This window comes from Helianthus annuus, chromosome 6 (genome assembly GCF_002127325.2).
Source record: "Helianthus annuus cultivar XRQ/B chromosome 6, HanXRQr2.0-SUNRISE, whole genome shotgun sequence".
Classification (NCBI taxonomy): domain Eukaryota; kingdom Viridiplantae; phylum Streptophyta; class Magnoliopsida; order Asterales; family Asteraceae; genus Helianthus; species Helianthus annuus.
The window spans coordinates 142255700-142261699 of record NC_035438.2 but is presented as its reverse complement, the minus strand read 5'-3'; positions in this window follow the sequence as shown (position 1 = coordinate 142261699).

Genomic DNA, 6000 nt, shown 5'->3' with positions numbered 1-6000 from the left:
GAAAGACATGATCATCATCATACTCAGTAAATCCCACCAATAGCAAAGCAAAGATAGGGTCTGAAAGATATGTAAAAGTGCAAACATATCGTTATCATGTACTTCTATGTAATCGACCTAATCCTTACTAAAAAAATAAGTTATATTCATAAAATGTAACACAAAGTCGTAAGTGTTAAAAGGAGTACTTCAACCTATGATCATATCTCTTCTATGATTTGGACGACAGTATAGTTATATATGAAAAGGTACACTAATAATCATAAGGATCATCCACACCATATGACGACGAGGGTCCCCGCTTGGGCTCCTCGTCCGGGCTCATCGCCCTAGATTGGTGGCTGGGCTTGAGCCCACTTGTGTCTTTCTCGGTATGTTTAGTTGGTTTGAGTGGGCCACGTCCTGATAAGCCCACTCTTGGATCGGCCCATTAGGGCTATGGCCCAACTATCTCACTACATTAAGAGAACTTCCTTCCCCAAGAAGGGACAGAAGAGATTTTTCCCCACAAAAAAAAAAGGTTACTACTTACTCCACTTCTCTAAGATTACTCCTGTTCCTTTACTCTCTCTCTCTAAATTACACTTACACTTATAACATCTTTACCATACAAGATACTGACTTGAGCGTCGGAGTGCCCACGGGGTGAACCCCCTCGGGCCCTCTAACTAGAGTTTCATGTGGATGCAGCCTGAGACCGACACTCCGCAAGAGGAACTGCCACCATGACGAGGAGAGGACGAATCTGAACCGGAGCTCACCGAATCTAAGGTTAGTACCGCCAAAGCCCCTTGAACGACTTCAGGGATTTGGGGATTCAACATTGGCGCCATCCGTGGGACCAAGTGCAAACATGCCTTGGTCTCTTCATGTAAACGGCTAGATCTGTTCTCCCCGCTTAGCTTACGTGGTGCTCAGATCTACATTCTTAACCCCGGTTAACAGGTTCCGCCTTCTTGTCTCGTATCTCTTATATGAACAGTATATGAAATCACACAAAAAGTACGTTTCTATGCTTGAAACTGAGGTATATGGACAGTATATGTATAAGCACACTCTTGAGCATGACATATCCTCATAATTTTTAAACTCAAAGCTAGATTGTAAATGTCGTTGCAAGAAACTCCAGATCTTTCACATTATATGGTTGAAGGAAATAAAAAAATAAAAAAAAATAAAATAAGCAAAGCTTCGAGAGGAAGCAAAGTCAGTAGTATGTTTGAAAGGTGAAGTTACAAGTTCTATTACGTAGGAACATTTGACTAATGCATGATTGAACCATGTGCTCACATTAGAACCATAATTTTGTGAATTATTTTATATAAAGTAAAATTAGTAAATGGGTAAAAGCCTGTAAACAACTTTTACTGACAAGAGTCACATGGGATGGCCTTTTCCTCCTTATCTCTTTACTGTACGGTCTACCATCTAAGTAAAAGAGTTGACCAATGATGATTTTCTACCTAAAACCAAAGTTACTACAACCAAAGATACACTTCGGTGAAAGTTTATAGATATGTATGAGGAAATTTTCCTCTGGAATCATGCACTGATTAAAATATATTTAAATGTCAAAAAATTTTCGTGTGACGGAAATGCTTAAAAGTTACACTTGGATGATAAAGACGTGAATTTTTTCATTGCCTTTTTGTTGCCCACTTTTCATGATCAAGGTAGAGAGGCGGAAATATACTCCCCCGAAAGCAGAAAACCTCTTTGAAACAAAGTTACAACTATCATCGCATAAAGTGCAAGTGTGTGGTGCACAACCTTCTAAAAAAAACAAACGATAAGTACAAATTTAAAACATGCCTCATCAAACAGGGATAAATTTTTAATAGTTATAGTGGAGATAGACTTACAAAACAAGTCTATTCCTATTAGAGAGTTGGATTCTAAATATTAGTCTAAAGACAAAGCCTCTTGCTCACTTTGGAAAGTACAAAAAGCAGTGTAGTAAAGCTTAACATGAGCTGTCAACAACCTTTTTAATTTTTTATACAAATTAAAAAATACAGTTGATAGAAAGTCATTAATTACCTTGTACTAATTTGACTTTTACTATGCTGACAAGTAAAAAGAGGAAGGAAAAAAGCTTAGTTTTTATCTTTCCAAGGTGATTTGACATTACTTTTTCAGAGAGTTAATAGTTTTTTACTCTTACCAAGGTGATAAGGTTTCTTTATAAAAAGAAAGTTAGTTTGACTTTCCTATGAAAATAATAATATTTTTCTAGTACCAGGTCCTTCCAACACGTCCTTTCGTGGGACCCCTTCCCCTGGCCCCTTCCTCAGGCCCTTCGGCCAAGGTCCTTCCTCAGGTCTTTTCACGGGGTCCCTTCCTCAGGCCCTTCAGCCAAGGTCCTTCCCTAGGACCTTCCTCAGGTCCTTCCACAGGATCCTTCCCCGGGTCCTTCCTCAGGCCCTTCCACCTGGCCTTTCCTCAGGACCTTTAGCGGGGTCCTTCCTCAGGCCCTTCCACCTGTCCTTCCTCAGGTCCTTCCACCTGGCCTTTCCCCAGGTCCTTCCTCAGGTCCTTCCACCTGGCCTTTCCCCAGGTCCTTCCACGGGGTCCCTTCCACTAGCCCCTTCCTTTTCTAGACCCTAACACAAAATATTTACGCAAGGCCTTTCTCCGAAGTCTTACATCGTACACCACTTCTAGACACAGATTTATCGTTCCCATTACAACGTTGTTAAGGTACGTAGGCCACCCCCTTAATGATATGATGGCATCACGTCTTCACAAAAAGGCACAAACACTTGTACACACAACACAACATGTTTAACACATAAGTAAATTGATCTTTGGTATGACTTACCTCTTTGAAAGTGTTTTCGTGGCAAGTATCGAAGCCTGAACATGAGCAACATAAAAAGCTATTACTCACGACCTACGGGATAGGTCGTCAAAGGCTAACATTGGACTGGACGATGTGCACCAGAGAAACAAGGCATGATCTTTGAAAAGGCATTGAAGAATAGTGATCACCTTAAACATCCTTAAACAAGGATATAACTTCGGGTAGGAGGAAAGTGACACAACATTAGTAAAAGCAAGAAATACCTTTGTGCAACATCGAACTTAGGGACTAATATGTCTAGGGGGATATTGTGGGACATAGTTTTTGCTAACCTCGGGCTATTCTCATTCAACAAGGAATCATATGCTAATCTGCCGGATACATCTATCAGCTATATCCTTGCGTGCTATCGTGTCTCGGATAAATACGTCACTCATTAGAAGTGATAATGATTTAGAAGACTCCCGATACTCATCGAAAGTAACTATATTCTTTATTCACAACCGATGGATTAGACAGACGGGCTCAAGGACAGCCTATTTCATAAGTTCAGTATTACCGACTACGCTTGACAACACTGAACTGGGGAGCTAGCATGGTATAACACCATTGGGTATTACATTGAAGACTTCTCGAAAGGATCTTTATTTTTCTATTACCTCCTCCGAAAAGGATTAAGCCCCTCCATAAATTCTTATGTTCGAAGATCTCAAAAACAAAAAGAAAGAAGAGAAAGAAAAAAGAAAGGGAGGGATGGGGGAATGGGCATGGACTGCCTTACTAATTCCTTCCCTGAAGAAAAAAGAATCAGAGGATCACCTTATCAATCCTCCATTTGAAGAAATGAGGAGGCTGTTCTACGCAGCTGACTCCCCTCCTAAAGGGGAAAGAATAGTCAGATTATGTTATTAAGGAAAATCCAGACGCTCTACTTGAAGACGAAAGACTCCTTGGACTACGTTGTTAGTCCTTAAGGAAACCCTGGACGGTCCTTCCTTGAAAAAGGAAGAACCCTTGAGCTGCATTATTAGTCCATCTCTTGAAGAAGAAAAGAACCTGAGCAGGACAATACGAGAGGGGAAAGTGAAATCCTCCTGCGGTCCGTCGTGCTCAAGAAACCCTTATCTGCTGGACCAACCCTACCTTCCACGGGATCTGGCTGAAGTCTCAAAGTTCACTCGGAGAATTGCAGAGGCACCTATGCCCCCTAAAACAAAACTACCTCCAAACTTCGACCGGTATGATGGGACGAGAGACCCCGACGATCATCAAAGAAAGGTGGTCAAGAACCCAAACGAAATCTTACACATAAGGCAGGCGACAACGAGCAGATAGACCAATGCATGGAAAGGTTTGTCAAGGAGAGCATGAACATCAAAGACGCCCCGGAGGTCATGAAAATCAGCAGTTCCATAAACAAATTAAAGCATGCACAACTATGCGAGAAACTAGGGGAAGAGTTTCCCCACTCGTTCGACAATCTCATGGACAGGGTCAGAGCTTTTGTCAGGGGCAAAGACAAAGTCAGCAAAGCCAAGGAGACAGATGCCCCACCCCGAAGGGTCACCTCCGCTGCAAAACCTCTTGATAAAGGTACACCTTACTCCCGAAAGCCTGCTTTTGATAAGAATGTTGCATGATAGAACAAGACCCTCATACTCCCCATACAGACCTCGGGGAAGAGGCCCATCCCCTTACCCTGACAACTTTACCCCTCTCACCAAGACACCAAGTGAAGTATTGGCTACTGAGAGGGTGAATGGCTCCTTTCCAAGGCCACCACCTATTAAACCTGGGCCAAAGGCACAACCAAATGAATATTGTGACTTTCCCAAAGGGTCTGGCCATAGAACTGATGATTGCCTGTACCTAAAAAGTGAAATAGAAGCCGCGGTTAAAACAGGAAAACTGGCCCATTTGGTTAAGGAAATTAAGGAAGGAGGGGGGGATCGCAAAGGGAAAGATGCAAGGGAGCCTGGGAGGGCAGATGTAGATATGATTAGAAGGAGGGACGAATTTGATACCACCAGGAGTGTAAAGGCCAAAATCCTGGGCTCCCCAAACTGCATAAAATCTCCCATCCTAATGCCGCACCTGGAAGAAAACAAAGTGCAACGGCTCCCACTCAACATCTCAGCCGTGATAGCTGGCCACAAAGTGGCCAGGATACACGTGGACGGAGGATCTGGGGTAGAAGTCATATACGAACATTGTTTCCTCAGATTTGACAGAGATGTAAGAGACCGACTTGAGGAGGATTCAATCCCTCTAGTAGGATTCAACAACAGTGTGTCACACCCCCTGGGGAAGATCAAGTTCCCATTCACAGTTGGGGTAGGGGATCGAGTTCGAACGATAAACTTGACTTTCACAGTGGTCCGAGCACCCTCAAAATACAACGCACTCCTGGGAAGACCCGGGATTGGAGATTTGCAAGCACAGGCATCCACCCCACACGGAGCCTTAGTATTTCAGACACCAAAGGGCTTGGCTTGGGTAAAATCTGCACACGAAGTGATTTCTTCCTTGTCTGAAGTGGAGGCATTCGAGAAGCCCCGAAAAGAAGGGGTCGAAGAGTGGGTCCTTTGTGACAGGTTCCCGAAGCAGACGGTCAAAGTGGGAAGTCACTTAAGTGACAAGTGCAAGAGTGCCCTCAAGGAACTGCTCCTCCTCAACATAGACGTATTTCAATTCCAACATGGGGATATGACAGAAATCTCGAGAAGCTTGACTGAGCACCGACTCGATACGTATAAATGGGCAAAACCGATGAAATAGAAAAAACGAAGCATGGGTCCCAGCAAGAGGAGGGCCGCCTGTGAAGGAACCAGGAAACTGCTCAAAGTGGGAATAGTCAGGGAGGTGAAGTACCCATCCTGGGTTGCTAACCCGATTATGGTCCAGAAGAAAGACGGGGGATAGAGGGTGTGCATCGACTTCCAAGATCTGAACAAAGCATGTTCTAAGGACTGTTATCATCTCCCAGAAATAGATGTCCAAGTGGACTCCTTATCCCAATACCCCCTGAAATGCTTTTTAGATGCCTACAAAAGATACCATCAAATACAGATGTCAATGGAAGATGAGGAAAAAACCGCCTTCATCACAGGCGAGGGGACATTTTGTTATACCAAAACGCCCTTCGGTCTTAAAAATGTTGGGGCCACATATAAAAGATTTATGAACTCCCTCTTCAG